The sequence below is a fragment of the Falco biarmicus genome, chromosome 4 (genome assembly GCF_023638135.1).
Source record: "Falco biarmicus isolate bFalBia1 chromosome 4, bFalBia1.pri, whole genome shotgun sequence".
Classification (NCBI taxonomy): domain Eukaryota; kingdom Metazoa; phylum Chordata; class Aves; order Falconiformes; family Falconidae; genus Falco; species Falco biarmicus.
The window spans coordinates 45,764,481-45,783,400 of record NC_079291.1 but is presented as its reverse complement, the minus strand read 5'-3'; the positions used below and the strand labels follow the sequence as shown (position 1 = coordinate 45,783,400).

At 38.9% G+C, this 18,920-nt stretch overlaps 1 protein-coding gene across 4 annotated transcripts in view; it reads right to left on the bottom strand.

The window, feature by feature from the left end:
• Positions 1-18,920, bottom strand: part of SVIL (supervillin) — a 142,628-nt gene that overhangs the window by 110,010 nt on the left and 13,698 nt on the right. For 3 of the 4 annotated variants that reach the window (XM_056337633.1, XM_056337636.1, XM_056337634.1), the window contains exon 2: positions 3,028-3,116. The exons of the other annotated variant lie outside the window; for it this stretch is intronic. The gene's annotated coding sequence lies outside the window, so the exon portion shown is untranslated. The remainder of the gene's footprint in view (positions 1-3,027; positions 3,117-18,920) is intronic. 4 annotated transcript variants of the gene reach the window in all.

The following is an 18,920-nucleotide window of genomic DNA, read 5'->3' as shown; positions in this document are numbered from 1 at the left end:
AATCTTTCACTGAACAGAAATTAGGAAGAAATGTCCTAGGTGGCCAGGCTGCTCCTCAAAAGCCTTACTACAGAAAGAAGCACAAAGCATCAGAAAGGATGTCAGACTGAACAGATTATTGGTTTAATCCAAAATTTACAACTCTCCAATAGTCAGGATGCTGTTTTGTTGACCATAATAAATAGCTAAGGACATTTGTCAATAGCCCAGGCCACGTGCATGTTAAATTTCTGGGAGTGACATTGGACATAACTTCCTTTCTTACCAGGAATTATTAATTTGAAAAGCAATGCAGCAGTAAGGAAGATGATTTTGCACTCTCCCTATCCCACCCTTCTTCGTCTGGCAACATCTTTACTAAAATTTCCCAATGCTCTAAACAAACAAACAAAAAAGTCCATGACAACAAAAATCAAAGTTTTGGGTATGCCTTCAAGTAGTACAATCCCAAACCTGCAATGAACTGTAAGGAGAAAATAGCAAAAGAGTGGTCCTTACCACAAGGTAGAAGGTGAAGATAATGGTACACTTTCAAGCACAGCTGAGGACCTGACTCTCTGCACAAGATGCCAGGCTAATCCAACACTAACCCTTCCATCCCCAGGCAAAGTGAGGATAAGTAATATTGCCAGAGAACACTAGGCACAACAGGTACTATGCCAAATACACACATTTTAACAAAAGCATTATCATACATTGTATAAGAGGAAACCCCTTTCAATAGGACGACATTCCCTGTAAGCTTGACTTCTGCAAGAAGTCTAGTACTACTGTTCTGTAGCAGTAAAGTGTGAAATTTCAAGCACACTGCTCCCAAAACCGAAAAAATAATAATATTCTGGGTCAGCAAGAGATTGTGAGGTATGACATGGCATTGTTTTTTTAATTGGTGAAAGCATTAATAGTTCAGCTTATAAAGTATTCAGAAAAGTAGTTGAATTGAAACCATAGAAGAAGGGCATAGTCTTATCGACATCTGAGAAAATAAATAGGAAACAATTGGTTTTGCCTTTATCCTCAGAAGGGCGAGGGATTAAGTTTGTGTCCAGGTTAGGAAGAACATAGCACAGGTGTTCAACATGTGATATTAACCTGAAGGATACTGCTTAATTGATGGGGATTTATAAAAACTGGGCATCCCCTATGTTTCAATTTTATCCTAGAAACGGTAGAAATGAAATAATGTTTCATGTAATTTAATATCTTAATTTTATAACACTATATAATATATATAAAATAAATTGATAAATTAAAAATTAAAATATTTGTATTAATAATAAGTATATTATAATTATATATTATTATCATATACAGGTAGTATATGATAAACAGTATGCTGCTAGCAAAGCCAACACACTGTAAATTAAAAAAGAACCAAAATATCTCTTCAGAAATTGTGGCTACTGTGATGATATGAAAAGACAGTATCTCATCCTCATGGATTTTAGTTGTTGATTTTAAATACAGACAGAATACCCATTCACATGGTTTGACAGCATCATCTCTTGAAGGTTACAACCATTTAATGGTGATATATACTGAGAAGCAAGTTCAGCAAGAAACCCTCTGGAGGCTTGACTTACTTGAGTCTTTGCTGGAAGAAGTTCTTTAAGTACACATTACCCTTAAAAACTTAAATTGACACGACTCTTCAAAGAATTTTCAGTACACGCTTTAGTCTTGCAAGAACAGGATACTTCTGCTCACCTTCATTAAATTATTCACTGACAGAAAGTATACAGCTAGTAACTGTGATGTAAATACACTTGCTCTAAACATTTTTGGAGGAGACTGCAAATGCTTTAATGCAAAATTGTCAAGATCCAATCAATTTTTTGCATGACCATGCTCCAAACCCAAATTTTTGGGAATCAAGATAAGGTTTCCCTTTTCTACTACAAGCCCTTCCAACTTTTCAAGCTCTTGAGCACATGTAAGAGTAGGCACTATCCCCAGTCCCCCACTTTATTTTTTTATTTAAATAAGGTGTTGCAAACAGCAAAATAAGCTATTATTCAAACTTCCACTTCTTACATTGTGTCCCCCCAGCCTTCAGAAGTTATGGCAAGTTGCAAAGAAAACAGTTCTGACATAATTTTGGGGCAACAACTGACACAGTGCCTACCATAGCTCCGAGGAAAAAACATAGGCTATGCGTGGTGACAGAGCTAGTAGGATGACAGCTGACAGCTCTTTCCAGGTAGTATGGCCAGAATTAAACATGAGTTCTGTTCTAGGAAAGTTAAGAGATAGATCATCTATATATTATTTTTCTGATACAAACCAGTGAGATCTTCCTGATCATTTCCAAAAAATCACATCTCTCCACTCACAAAATTACCCAAGAGCAACATTAATCCAATGCGCTACACAATTTATGGGAGCTCTGCCTTTATGGGACTGACAGAACCTGCTACACAGACTTACAAAAAATGTCCCTTTTGTTCTTTGTTTGTGTTTGCATTGGGAAATGCTTTCCCATAGCCAAGAACTGACAAAAACTGAATCAAATCAAACCCAGAAATTATCAGCAGAAGTCTGCAGCATGAAGAGCGGGTAACATGAAAGGTAGACTACACATATGTAAATAATGAAAATCCTACATTTACAGGGATTGTCCATAGTCTAGAATGGCTGAAGCTATTTAGTTACACAATTGGAAGAGGAAATGCTAGAAAGGTTGGAACAGGGGATCCATTTCAGCTGCCTGCTGCCTTCAGTGCATACTGAGGTGAAGTTTTGGGAACACTTATTGTCACTTTCATATTGAATAACATTTCTTCTTAAAGCAGCATTAGCATCTCCTAGGTATTCAAATACCATCCAGCTTTTCTGAAGGTCCTAAAGGGTACTCTGGGATCTTAGCTATTATACTACTGCATTTTATTAATGCTACATATGTACCATGAGGCACACACAGATTCTTCTTTAAATATTTGATACAAACAACTGCAGAAAGAAAAGAAGAAAAACAACAGCCCATAGTTCTTGGTTCACATCCACATTCATTTTTCAGCACAAGCTCACCTTAAATTCCAAATATCCAGGCCTGACCCTCTAGGCAGATATGCATCACCATGTCCAAGTGGCTCACAATCCAAAAGGCAGTCCTCCTCCTACAACAAAGTAAGTAAAAAAAAGTATATATACAAAAAAGTATAGGTAAGAACCACAAATGCACATCCCAGGGTATGAAAAGAACTTCAGATCTACCAGGCAGCTGCACAAACGGGATGACCTGACTGACTACAGGGAATGAAGCAGTTTAGAGTATATTGACCACTCATATAAACAAGATGTTTACCACAAGCAACAGCACTTTTCAAAGCCCAGCTATGAATGCACTGTAGCTATATTGACAGGGAAAGAGAGGCCTTGCAAGTCTGCTAGGAGCCCCAAGGAACTTGACCTTTCAGTTATTAGTCTGAGCCTTTAACAGGAGACACATTCTTGAACTACCAATTTCTCTAGAAATGCCGAGCTTTCACTTAGCCACCTCACACGAAGTAGTCTGTATTACACATTTCAGTAAGGTGAAGCAGCAATGAAGATAACAACAGATCAGCAGCATATACCAAAAAAACTACTACCCTCAAAATCTTTAATTTTAAACACTAGTGGATACAACTGGAAGAGCCATCTGTCTTCCTAGAACCACAGCAATCAGGAGACAGACCTAAGACCTCTCCCTGAAGAGAGCACTTGACCTGTCAAGAAAGTCCAGTTCTGCAGACAACATCTGCTACATGGCTTGTTTATTGATCCCCACACCTTGAACCACAACTGCTTTTATTTTCTTCTTTGGCAAATACAAAACATCTCTAGCTCTGCCTACAACACTGTTTTCCCACAGGGTGATTTAATCCATGTGGAGATTCATGCTGATGCAGTATCCAAGTCAGGCTGTTTCAAACTAGCTGAATTACCCAGCACCACATTGTCATTAAAGATGCCAGGCCCCTGAACTCATAAAAACTCACAATAATCAACTACTGTGACTTGTTACCTCTATTCTGTGCCACCAGTGCAGTTGATTCGCTCCACAGAGCAGTGAAGAGTTCACCAATGCAGACCTGAACTCCATGGAACAGTCTGCTGTTAAACGGATTATTGTCTCTCTCTCCTGTAATATAGCTGATAGCCAGAACAACATTTTTACTCTTCCAGGGTGCGATTCAGCTCACCTGTATATATTTTTAGGTGCCAAACACACTGCTTTCACTTTCACAGCAGCTTTATTAAACTTCCTTTTTAATCTATTAAGAGGCACAAAATGAAGTCATGATACCCTACGTGACCAGAGCAACAACTGCTAAGAGCAGTCAGGCCACTGCTCTGCTTCCACTGCAGCTGCTGGACGTGTCAGACACTAATAACAGTATCTAGAGAAGAGGTCAAAACAAAAATAATTAATTGAAAAGACTGAAAGATAGATAGGACGGGGATTTTGCCCAAGTTAGGAAGAAATCTGATTTTAGAAGACAAGCAAACCTCCAAAGATAGACTACATTAGAGTCAATAGAACAGAAGAGGCAGCAACTCAGTCTTCTCCCTAATGTTATGCAGCCATTCACAAATTTTAACTAAGCCAGTTTTTACTGCCTACCCACATTTATCTTAGTATTTAAGGCAGGAAACTAGCTACAGTTCCCAGAATATGGTAAACCACATACTATTGTTTTCCCATTTTCAATTTTCATTCACCTCAGATGAGCATTCCTGCTCTTTGGAAGGGTAAATGAGTGGGGACTCACTTCATCCTGGTAGGAAAATTGAAGAAAAAAAGAAGGTCAGCAAGGGGTAGTTGAAAGAAACTAGTTTCTCCACCATCACATAATGCTCAGTCTCTAAATTCCTTCTTGCTACTTAACTGTAGGGCTGCCTAATTCTACTGTTTCTACCTTCCTCCTCTTCATATATTAACATTTTAAAAAGACAGAAAAGGAAGGATTTGAAATCCAACTATAGTTATGGTCAACTACTTCACAGGTTTCCTGGAAGCCACTGTGAGGTGGGAATAGACAACATTTACAACACACAGCATATGCACTGCCACTATCCCACTAGTGTATTTCATTATTTCTTTTTTAGCAAATACTACATTTATGTACTGGATCAAGAGAAAGAACACTGTGGTGCTGCAGTTTTGAAGGCCTGTGGCTTTGAAGCCTGTCAAAGTCTACCCTTTTAAAGGAACCTTGAATATCTGGTGTGAATTGAACTGTCTTGACAGGGTCTTTTTATATTTGCCTATGTCACTATATTCTATACAACCCTCTTAGTGTCAGAAGTTTTACGAGAAGTTTTGGCAAGAAGACAAGATGAGACAAACACAAGGCCTAACAAATACAGAGCACCTACCAGGGAACATTTGAGATTGAAACCAAAATGTGAAAGCTGGCAAGTGAATTCCAACCTTTTAAAGACTGACCTTAGCTACGATTTTTTGCACTCTCTCTCCAGTTCATCTGAGAAGTGTCTGGCAAGCCACTTGAACCGTGTATCTGATAACTCCCACTTTTTGAGAGTTTAGAACAAAAGCAGGAAAAGACACTCCAAATACTAATTTTTGCCTTTTTGATGGACTCTGCTTTATTACACAATAGATAGGTCCTGGAATCAGTCAGTACATCAGGAAGGAAAGACAGACATCAAAATATCATTTGGATACTTGAAATTATGAACTAGAAAGAGGGACTAGTGTGTAATCACTTCTGTTTACCTACAAAGATCCATCATTTTTGATCCAGGATAATAATCAAACTTACAGTTATTCTAGACAAAGATTCTGCTGGATGCAGGGAACATCAATATTTGGATTAATTTTAACACCTGACAGCTGAACCAGGAAAGGTTGTTACTATGTGCACAGCAGACAGAAATACAGCTCCCCTGCAAGAATCCGCAGTGACCCATCAGGTTATTCACTAGGCTAGCTACAGGACAGCTACAACAGCTTCTCTTCTTTAAGATAAGCTTCATAGATCTGGAGGTCTTACGTGCAGAACAGACTTTAAAGACTTTCACTGAAACAAATTAAGGTTGCATTCCTCCAATGTCAAAAGGACAGGAAAAGGAAATAAATTTTTTGGATGTTTTATTTGTTGCTTAATGACTTATATCACACCAGTTCTGCTAAGCCATTGCCTTCTCATGGTCCTCAAACCCAACCCAAGAAAGCCTGAGACCAAAACTTAGAGATGTTTCGATAAGGCCCCATTCTGCAAAATTCTTCATTTCTTACAGAGGATAAAAAAAAGAACAAAAAACATACAGTCTGGGAAAACCTGGGAAAGAGGTAGAGGAGTGCAACTTCCCTGTGAAGCCAGGAATCCTCACAGGGAGTTCGATTAAACCAGAGTCTAACACCTCCTTCATGCTATCTCAACTGAGGTGTCATCCTTCTTGATGCTCCAGAGTCATGTAACAAAACATACTGGGCAGCAGCCAAGTGCAAAGGAGGTTTTCAGAATGCTGGTTATGCTTTTACAGTGTCCCCTCCCCTTTCCACCTCACCAAAAAGAAAGGCCAAAAAGAATTTTCATTGGTCCAGGTCTCTCTTGAACACTCGGAAAAAACACTTAGCAGCACAATTCAGCTCTACAAACCTCTATATTGGTGCTAGCTGGTATAAACTCTTAATATCCCATGATCTTATTTTCCTTGTTTTCAAGACATTTCAGAAGAACCCTACAGAAATGTAACAGCATAGAGGCACTTTTGTTTGTAGCCAGTTCTCTTAGAAAACACATTCAAGAGTGCAAATCCACCCTGCTGTTACTTTTTCCTATTCCACCATCTTACTTAAATTGTCATTTGTGATGTGATCTGCTCCAGTCAGCAGGACTCTCCTCCAGTGCATTTCTCTCCCATTTGACCTCACATAACACTGTCATAGTTTGACCCTCTGTTCCAGACCCTCTGCCCAATGATGTTTTCAGAAACAATCTGGTTTTGTACATTCCAGATGTTTAAAGAAATTACTTTTCTGGACAACTGAAGAACACCTGCAGAGGAAACAATCTCTACGTGTATCATGATAGAATCATGCCTGACTGTGCTTCCCTCAACACCCAAAAGTGCAGCCATTCACCTGGAAGTTACCAGTTCAGTGCCCAGGAAGTTGACATCTGCACTAAGATTAATGGGTCCACGTGCAGTTCTCCCACCATGCCCTTAATAAGTACAGTGCACAAGTTAAGGATGATGCCTATAAATAGCATGGCATATAGAAATATATCTGAACCAAAAAGTCGTGTTAATGCATTGCAAGATGAACGTTTGAGATGCACGTTGGAACAACAGTGTGCATATTCATGCTTACCACATTAAAGTGCTGTTATTGATACTTGCCAAATACTCCTTAAGCAAAGAGAATTAAAAGCAGGAAGCTCAAAAAAGCCCTTTAGCCAAGAAAGTCATAAGACATGTTAGTGAATATGAAGTTTTCTCCACAGTAGTAGGCTACAGTTTCTCTTAGAATCTGGTTTCAAATTTGATGAAATAGGATTCTGCAAGAAACTCTATACCACCTCACAGAAGCTCCCGTCATACACTGACCTCTAGTGTAATAAAGACTCAAGACATCAGAAGTCTTTTCAAAGCCTTAGAAAAATTATCAGATTAGTTTCCTAGCACTCTGAAGGATATTTTCATGCCATAAAACAGACTGAAGTCAGAAGGGCCTTGAAAGATTACTCTCAATTGTTTAACAAAACTGGAGCATGGCTAAAAGAAGCTACGTAACTTAAATTGTTCTAAGGATGTGAAGATACTGCTGTGTTTACATAAAGTAATTAACATCAAAGTTGCATTTAACTACTTTGAACACCAGCTTAATTTAACACCTAAACACTCTGGATGTACAGAACTCTTTCTTAACTACAGTTTTACAAAGCTCAATTAAAAAAGCTCAAATAAAAAAAAAAGCTCAATGTTCAAATATAAACACTTGGTTTGGGCAAGTCCTGTACCAGATAGATCACAACTAGATCAGCCCAGATTCTGTACCAAACTTTTAGAGTGCATGTGGACAGAGCTGCTTAATCAGATATACGTACTGTAGCCAGCATTCAAGACAAGAAGTCTGCTGGAAATGTGATATAAAAGCCTGCATGGGTCCTCGCTCACTAAAGTCACAGGGCTCACAGTCAGCTGGGGAGGTGGCCTCTTAGACAGCCCAGGCAGGCAGGGGTGGGAGAGTGGCTGGTTGATTTTGACCAACAGCTTTTGAAAAGAGAAAACCCCAAATAAACAAACAAAAAACCAAACAAAGATATATAAATTCGTTTCAAAACTCTCAACATAAAACCCAAACAAAAATGTTCCTCCCCCACAACTTCAATGATTAAAGAATCTGCATTTGTTAAGAGCTAACTATAGATTTATGATAGAAACTATTTAATGAAAGTGTAGCAAATTCTACAACAGCATTGCTGAACAGGACTATTAAAATGGATACTCAAATTATTTGGTACTTGTATACCACTTCTGTCCACTCCCTAAGCACCTGACTCTGGACAACAAATCCCAGAGATGTTCCCTTCAGATCATTTCTTACACCTCTTTTAAAAGCAGGGCATCATTCAGAAGCCGTTTCCAAGTGAAGTGACATTTTCAGTGTTTAAGCTCTCCACTGTCTGTACACACTGTCCCTGAAATGCAGGCCTATGGGCTATGTTGGAATGAGAGCTTTTATGTACATGCTTATGTAGAAACTCTTATAAACTGAAATCTCTTTTGAACAAGGTCATAGAAGCTTCAGAAATACTAAGTTCAAAAAGAGTTAAGCACAGCATGAAAACAGCCAATTGTAATTTCCATGTATGAAGGAAGTATTTGGAAATCATTTCAGAGATAGCTGTTTGAAATGAAGTTCAGAACAACTAAAGGAGGTCCTTTATGTTTGCACTCCCAGATTCGAGCCTGTGAAGATAATCCATAAAGTAAGGACTCAGTTTTTAAGACTGGCTTTAGAGCTGTGAGTACAAGAATTCAATAAATCCTTATCCGTAGTGACAACATCTGAAAGAATAGCTTTGCATTACTTAAAACAAACCCGAAAAACGCTACTTAATGATGTGTTCAAAACTAAACATCTAAAGTTTCAGACCACTTCTGAAATATATAAGTCACTAGGAAGACAACTACTATTACCTACCACATTTGCCTTCTGCATAGCTGTGAGCTTCCTGCCACCCCAGCAAGGAATTCCACCTCAACATAAGCTGTGACCTGTATCCTGGAGTCTGCTTTTCGGATGTACTGTGTCCTGCAATCTAAACCCAGCAGCATCTGGTAGGCTAAAGTGATAGCATCAAGCATACAAGTCGTAATGAAGTACAGCACCCTTCATGCAATTTGGTAAGCGGTCTAAGAAGAAATGGGATTCCCATCTACTGGTCCAGAATGCTAGTTCTTCCTAGAAGAACTGCTTTTCTCTCCTACATCACAGTCATTTTATAGCCAAAAACTCTTATTCCAGTTATAGCATGGAGTCAAACAGTAGCACTCAGGATTTACAAGAATACCAGTTGCTAAGAAAGGTCATTTCAGGCAGAATTATGAATAACACTCATGTTTTAATATGAGAGACCCTGGTCAAAGCCACTCAGCCACTTCATTTCCAATTCAAGTATGCCAACTTGGCCAACCCCTTATCTCATGTACAGCCTATACACCACTCAGACAAGGAACTGAATCAAGAAATCCCTTACATTAAACTGTAATTTCTATCCAGAAAATAGTTTGCCTCTGACTAGAGAGGTAACACGCTCCCAGTCCAAAGGCAGTAACAGTTAATGCATAAAGCACATCAGACTTCTGAATAAGAAGTGCGTGAGTGAGCTCTGATGGCTTGCACAACATATTCTTGCTATTGTATTTGACAAAATATGTTCTTCCAACTATTTTTTCCCTAAATTCTTGTATTTAATTCAATGCATGTGGTGATGGGAATGACTTTTAGAACACTGATGAGCATCAGTACACAGATGTTCCACATTTGTCATGTCACATGAACCTTGTAGCTAACACCCAACCATTAAAAGTCTAAAAATCCTCCCACATAAAAATCCACATGATGTATTTGTTCCTAGAAGAACATCAGACAATATATTAGATTGCTGGAAACAGATTTCTCCAATATTGTCCTTTTTTTTTTTTTTTTTTTTTTTAACTGCAACAAGCTTTCTCTGATTTTAAAACATAAAAGTTAAAAAAAACAAAGCCGAAACAAAACCCACAGAAATGAAGTCAAAATGGTAGCTTGACAAAGTTTGCCAGAACTAGGAGAAAGCCCTTCAAATTGAATTAACCATGGTGTATTGTGTAAAGAAAATGCATGTTATATATAATTATGTCCAGAATTTTTTTGGATAGCTGTTTTTCTAAAGAAAATGCAGAAACACAGGAGTGAAGCAGATGCCTCATAACCAGCACAGAGCTCTAAACTCTTCACTCAAGTTTGTTTATTCCTTCCCAAATAAATCCAAAACAAAAATAAGGCATAGAAATTGATGCCATAATACACGACCTAACCTCTGCCCTCAAATCCTTACATTAAGCACTGCCTTAATGATAAGGAAGATAGCTTAAAATGCTGTATCTGTTAAGAAATTTGTGTGTCCGGGTTTCTAAATTTTGTATTAGGCCACTGATAAAGTGTCATGTTGCAAACTGTGTGAGTTATCTGGCAACTCTGTACAGACTCTTTTTTTTTTTACTGAGTTGGCAATATAATACCACATAAGGATTTGTTTCAGACACTAATTCCTGAGCTATCTTTATTAAAAGGCAGCAGCCCGTAAACGTGCTATAGTTGACAGATCACTATCAAAGAAAAAAAAAATAGATCACATTTCTAAGGGAAAGTTACCTGAAGTTAACTGTGTTTTCTACATTATAACCAGCTCAGTACATTTGGATTTTGGCACAGACTAGAAAGCATCTATTAATTCATACATCAGTATTTGCAAGCAAAAAATACATTCAAGTAGAATAAACCTAAAGCCACTTCCTACCAGTCATTGCATGTGACAGACCTGCGGTCAGCATCCTATAACATGAGAGAGAGGGTTTCAACCTTTTGCTGACAGAAGTTTGTGTGACCTTGGAGAAATCACTGGGGTTGGTCTGTGGGTGCATGGCAATCTCGGCCAGCTGCTGGCTGCCAGATTCCCACACCTCTCCCTGGCAGCATGAGTCTATCCCTTCCCTGCTCCACAACATGTCTGACCCTGCACTGACTCATTTCAGACCAGCAACGATAAAAATAATTCAATCACTTCCTTACACATTAAACACAGATGACTCAGTATGGGGTCAGAAAAGCAGAGGGGTGTAAAGGGGGAAGCTGGTACACGTGGGTGAAAACATGGTAGCTAGACCCCATAATCCAGCTTCCAGTCCATCATTCATGAAGAGAACTCTCCAATTTCACAGAGGTCTAGACAGGTTGAGTAAACTAAAGGTTAAAAAGGCACTGAGATTCATGTTAAACTCACTGGAGCAATTTTTTAGATTATGTGCCTATGGAAGGGAAGTTTGTCCACAGAATACCCATTTTGGACAATTCAGTGGCTCCCATCACCCAAATTTCTAAGTTCTCTAGGGGCTCTGAGTTAGACACTATGAAGTACAATAAAGCTTACAAAGGGATCCATGCTACTAAGCAGGACAAGCCATTGTTTTGCAGGAAGCTCCAGTATGAGGGAGGCTCTAGTACGAGGGAGGCTCCAGTATGAGGGAACAGTGAACAGGCACAGAAGGGGCCTTCCCTTCTACAAGCCTACATGCAGAACTTTTGCTGCTGTTTCTGTGATTCCTTCTGTATTTGGGGGGGCATCACACAGCAGTTTTATCTGAACAAGTGCAAATTCCTGTATCAGAAGCACACATGCTGCTCTATCTCAATTAGACAACAACCATAAAAAAGGAAAATGGAAGACATGGTCTTCAGGAGGCTCCCTAGATAAAATGTCCCCAACAGCTGAATCTCATTTCTCTCAAGAAAGGGAAGAGGCCCAATCCATTCTTAAAGCACCCCAAAGGGAAGCTACAGCTTCCTATGATCTTCAGCACGGTGGCTATACTTCTGTGGCTCTTTGGGGCTGGCTAACTCAAAAGCCAAGAAAGACAACCCATTAGGAAGTCCACCAACTTCATGGCTGAACACCTCTTCTCAGCAATCTTTCCTCCAGCACTCATGTTCTGGGGAGCATTTTTTTCTAGACTGCTGCAAGTGTTGTTTTCTTCCCAGTTCTTCTATTGGCACAGCTGTCTTAGGTGGCAGAATTAGATAGGATATATGGAATCAGAACAGGTATGTGTTAATAGTACCAAAGGAGAACAAGAAACTTCACAGAAAATGGTCACTTTATTAGCACAATTGGAATACAGGAGACAGAACATATTCGGGAACACACATTATGTAGCACAATAAGCAGCAAAAAACTCACTTAACATTTAAAGGTTATTTCAAACAGAAGGTAATAAAATTGAACAGTTGGAAACACAGATATATTGATAAAGAAATTCAGCATATATCTAATGATAAGTTTCTTTCTTAGATATTCTTTCTACAGCTGCCATGTATCTCCTCATACATACTTTACACAATTAAGTAGTAGTCATTAACACATCTGCAAAACCTTAAGTAGCCTCTGGACCCTTCCTTGTTCGTTTTATGAAATCATATCACAAACAATCTGGTCTTATTCACAAGCTAAGCTTTGGAAATGTTACTCACTTAGTGGACTACATAATGATGGTAAATACTATCTAGCCCTGTGGGATTTGCGTAGTTCCTTGCTAATTGTCTCTGCTATTTAAAGTTTATGTTGCTTATAGCTTACATATGGACTTAGGTTCTTTTAAGGTAGCTGTCTCAAATTATAGCTTAAGTCTAAGATCAGAGTGATTTTGTGGTGTACTTCACTGCAGCCAATAGCAGCCCTGTTTGTCAGTAATAGGACCGTGAATACTGTACATAGAATACAATAGTCTGAATTTATTGGAAGCAACATCATTAGCACCTGATTTGCCAGTTTTGCATAAATCTCTTCAGAAGATACCTATGCTGTTTGGCAGGCTATTGAATAAACAGTGGGTGGAAAAAAGCAAGCATGATATCAGCTCTTGTAGAGGAAAGTTAGGTATGTTTATTACAACACAAGAAGCACTTGTGATAAGAGTTTACATTTTCAGAGTTAAGTAGTCTGTCTATGCTGACAAATTCAGCTTTCAAAATGGAAGCAAGTACCACAAGCCAAATACCAGTAATGCTGAAAGAACCACAGTTTGATTGCTTTGCATGTCATTTAGCTGCTAGCAACAAGAAGCTTCCAACAGAACAAGTGACAGAAGTACACCCTTGCCTCATGTAACTCCCAGGAAAGCAGGGCTGTGATTCTCGCAGCATGTTTACTGTGATGACCACCTGGAGGCCTTATCACTGCTGGCAAACTCAGTCAGCACTCCTCCCGCCTCACCGCTGGGGAAGACATCTGAATGAGAGCAGACCTCCCTATTTCAGATGCTTGAAAAACTGCATTGCAGAGACACCAGCTCAGTCCTGCCCTGCACAGAAGCGTGCCCTCTTGCTTTTCCGCAGCTCCATGCAAACTCATAACCTGCATGCTTAGGGCAGATGTTCAGTTTACCAGTTAGCCAGTAGCAGGTAAGTGCATTTTCTGAAACATACACAAAGGACTACAACATAAAGGGTAAATTTGATTTCTCTTTTGATGTGAAACATGGCATTCTAAACTCAAAATTACTAAGACTGAGGGTTTTTTTTAGGCTGGTAAAAAGCTTCTGAAAAGCTAGACACATCATAAAGGCAATTCCTCCTCAGCTAGGTAACCCACTGTGCTGAATGTGGAAGGGTAAGAACCTCAATGAATGCAAAAAGTACCTATTTGCATCATCTTTGAATTTCATCTATGTTCAAGGGAATTTTCCTACCTTCAAGCTAAAAAACACAGGAAAATACACCATCAATAGCACAATACAAACAGGTTAAAACTGGGTTTACAGCAAATCTAGGAATCAACTATTGTTTTCAATCCCTCCCTTACAGTTTAGAGAATATGTGCTGTAAAACACCCACTTCATTTATCAGCCAGCTGGCAAACCTAAGTGTTCTGGATTTATGTTATCTGAGTGACTTCTAACCTGCACTTGTATAGCTCTGCTCAGCCAGACCTCAGCTATAAATCAGGACTTTTTTGCATATTTGCAATGTGCACTCTTACCTCTGACATGTGCAAGAGTGCAAGTAACAGAGGTGGGAGTTTCTTCTGACGAAGTGCCCCAGTACAGAAACAGAGGCCAGTAACATGTACTATAGTTAGAGCTTCAGTCATGAGTTCAGACAGCAAATCACATTACTTGAGGTCTCTTAGGCAAACTCATTCTTTAATCTTCAGTTTGAATTCCGTCCTCATCTTTTACATACCAATTAGATATACCAAAATAAAAGCCAAGTACTAGCTGCGTAAACTATTTCATCCCCCAAATCCGATTTAAACAAGTAAAATGCAGCAACTGTGACACGCTCTAAACAGTATGAGTGTGGGTATCCCAGTGATATTTGTCTAAATTCTACACAGGAGCCTGTGTATAGGTTTCACTGACTGTACATTCAAATAACTCCAGCAACTTTGACTAAGATGCACCTGGCAAACAAACGAGTCCTTTTGTATCTGTAAACCAGCTGCTGTTGATTCAAGTCACAGCAGTCCACCCTGAATGCATATCCCAACATAGGCAACATCAATGTCTAATGAGACTTGCAGTAAATTGCCATGCTCAACTGTTCAACTCAACTGCTCAGTCTGAGCAAGAACATTTTCAACTTCCAAAACTTTCTCATAAAACCGCTAGAATTAGAGCACACCTGTAATTAAGTAAACGCCAATCTTAGCCAAAATAAAATATGATCATAGATTTAAAGGTTTCATTATTTAATGTGTTCCTATACAACTAAAATGTGACATCAGAGGTGGCTCTGTTACAGTTTCTCTCTTAGCTCCTTGGGCCGGGGTATCAATTATTTAGGACATCTTCTGAAAGGGCTGCAAAACCAAATTATAATGTTCTTAGACTTATCGAGTAGCAACACTTATGAAAGAGGTATTTTATCAGCATGTAAACCAATGACTTCAGCCAACCTAATAAGTCCTATGGAGCAATTTCCACATATGCTTATCAGATTGTTTTCCAAGTCCTCAAGGTTAACTTTTTGAAATATTCCTTCAAGCTCAGAGACATCTGCATGTTCAGATTTCATAATAATAGCAGCTTCTTCCTTCAGAAGACACATTTGATTATGCTGCAGATTACCGTTCTGAACCACCTCTTCAAAAAAACCCCATACATTCAAGACTTCATTACCACAAGGGAACTTATTTGAGTTGCCTAGTTTCTCTCACTTCTCTGACTCATTTTGCTGTCCTGTTACCTCCTTATTGTAACTTATGTCTATGGCATTCAAAGCCCATGAAATTTCAGTGTTAATATCAAGCACTTAGGTCTAAAGAATCATTCCTTCAAGCCAGCACTCCCTTTCCCTAAAACAAATCAGTTTTCAGCTGCTTCCACCAATTTTGATACTTTTTTTGACACTTTTTATACTGTCTCCCTCAGCACTTAAAAACAGGAGAAATATTGAAAATCAGATGCATCACTCATCTCTAAGATGGTTTACAAACAAGATCTTGAGGATGTTTTAAGAGAGGAACTCCTCAGTTTCCAATTAATTTAGTTAGTCCAAAGCCATGAGTAGCATAACGTATTCACTGCTTTATAGATGCTGAACAGTATACTTACATGCTGAGAAGTGGTAGTTATCACCACTGTTTACCATGGGACCAGAGAGGAAGAGCAAGAGAAAGCAGCAGAAAGCAAGGGAGCCGACAGCAGTGTCACCGCTGGAATTCCAGCTCATCAACAAGCAACACTTGCAGTGTTGAACTTGCCAGCACTGACAAAATGGGTAACAGAGAGAGATGTCCATTCCTACACTTCAAGAATTTAAAAAGAAAAATAATTCTTTAAAAAGACAGTTCTACATGTAATAATTGTCCAATTTTGAACATCAAGAGCTGCTTTTTTTCCCCCGACTCTCACTGGGCCTTTGCCTGTAGAGAGAAAGTCTGTTGAGACATCATTCACATAACTTATGCCCTCCTTCCAAATTCACACTGCTGCCCCCTCTAGCAAAATTACTGAGTGATGCACAAACCAAAAATTTGAATACAAATAAGAGGTACATGCTTTCTTTTGGCCAGAAAAGAAAGATACTGCAAATACTGCTAAAGGAGTAGATTTGGTAGAGGTCAGGCAAAGGTAGAAGTGTTAAAGTGGTCAGCAACTCCAAGTGCTTGGCCAGCCACGGTGGATGTGGTGAGTTCAAGAATGTCGTACATGACTAAAAAGTGGGAGAGGGAGGGAAGGACAAACTGCATTTCAAGTCTTTGCTGAATAAAGGCCTTCTCACTGAAATTGTGCAATTGGGATTGATTTCAAAGTACAGCAGTACAACAGACCAAGATTCCATTAAATTGGTCTCCATGTGATCAATCATATATCATACACTATAAAATCTGGTGGGTAGTTCTGATCATCAGTTACATTCAGCTATACTGTAAGATCTGCTTTGCACAGGAGTGTTAGCACACGCTCCTTTTACATCTGTACAAAGAAGGAATCAAATTGGAGTTTGGCAGAGATAGTAGTGATACACTGGCCATTTCCTGCCCAAGCTAGACTAGCAATCACTACCATTCTGCTCTGAAACAGCATCATTCAGTGGGTCAGCACAGCAATGGCAAAATTGCTTTGTGATCTGGATATAACCAGGAACAGCAGACTAATCCTAAAATGAGAATTAAAGCTGTGCAACTCTTAAGACCCATAATAGGAAAGCAGTCCCTTAAAAGCATACCTGCTTTCCAGCAGCTCTTTCCCTAAAGCTAGCAAGAGGTCACCTGATTCAGAATCCCAGTCTCCTCTTCCTTTTTTCCACAGTCATCTCTCCTGGTCAGGATATTATGCATCATCCTAAAATGCACAAGCACATAATCCAACTCCAAGAGAATGCAAGATACCTTGGCTGTTGGGACTATGTGGATCAACTGGACATGGCCTGAGTGTCTAGCAGTAAAGTCTTCATAGCAGGTTAGAGAGGAACACACAGCCAAAAAAACCCAAAGAAAACCCCCCAAACACTCAAGAACAGACTAATCATAAAAATAGACCATAAAATCCGAAACAGAAACGGTTGAATATCCAACCAAAGATAACAGTCACAACTAATTACAGTGTCCAGAATGGCCAGATTCAGAAATGGAAGGGATATTAAATATTTAGTTCTCTCAGACAAGGCAAAAGGACATGACTAATGCTGCATGGTCATTAACCAGTAGGTCATGCACTGTCCTATTCATCAGTCCGCGTCTTAACAATGCATTCAAGACACATTCCCTGTGTTTAGATTTATCTCCAGGGGTTAAGCATTTTGTGACAGCATGACTAAAAACATCACCCCTATTTAATGAAATTAATTTAATTAAAAATAAATTCAATAAATATAAGAATTCTTAAAGTACAACATAATGAGGGACATCTTGGATTCAAGCCTACTGCACTTCTGTTCACCTACATGAATTTTCAAAAATACTCAATCTGTTAGTGACAACATTATCTTACACTGGAGAACAGAGGAACTCATACAGAACTACAATCATCTTTTGATCTGTAATGCCTCAAAGCATCTCAGCTTCCTCAGCAGCAGCAGAGATAGCTCTCTTCACTGAGCAATTATGGAACAAGACTGAAGACTCACTTATATACAAGAGTGAGAGCTGTAGTCAAAAACCCTTTCCCAAGGTTTTGGAAATGGACAGTGCCACACAAGAAAGAAACAGAAACGAGGCAAAGGCAGTAGGCAAGATGAAGCAAGACTCTCAAGTGCCTGAGACAACTAACATAAAAGTGATTCTTGTGAACCAGGTGCACACACAAATACATGCTTGTTCTAAACAACAGCACTCAATACACAGGCTGTTAGAGGATTTAAAAAAACCAAACAAACAAAAACCAAAACACAATACTCAGGTTGCCATAAACAACCAAATAATACCATCTTGTGCTCAAAGATCAAAGTAAGTTTGGTTTCCTCCCCTTCCTTTAATTCAAACACACTATTTAAATAGAATGAATCAAATACATGATGCAATTAAATCTGGAGAAAATATAACGTAGTATTTGTGAGCATAAAGCAAACAGTCCAAACTAAGTTTTGGCAGCACATTTCAGGATAAGGGTCCTCCATGTCACATCTATTAAGTTAAATATATTGGTGCTGTGAGGCAACAGAAATAGCACTTGAACAATTAGTGCTGTAAACAGTGCACAGCTAACAAACCTTGCAGATCAGCTGAGCAGCAAGGGCACCTCTTTTAACAATTAACACTGGAACATCTCTGAACAACATGGACTTTGATATGGAGATATTACCTTAACTTTGAGTCTAAATCTCAGATCTGAATTATGTAATACTTTAGACAGTAAGGTCACCAGATAATAATGTAAAAAGATTTAATGGGAATCTTTTCAGGTCACTCCTGAAAATGAAACCTGTGACAGAGGTTTGTTTAAACAAGTGAAGTTCAAGGCAGTCAAGCAGATGCACTCTGCTCATTGCCAGATGACTTTGAAATTTATTTCATCCACCTGCAATACAGAAGACTCTCCCATGTCTGCAGTGTAACACAACCATGAGTCTCCCCTTTGTACAGTGGATGTGCATCTACTGCCAGAATGAAGTGAGAAATCAAAGGGGGTTTTTGTGGGTTTTTTCGCTTTAACTCAAATACTTCAATTTACAAGGAGCAAAAGTTTTGCTTAGATGTAAA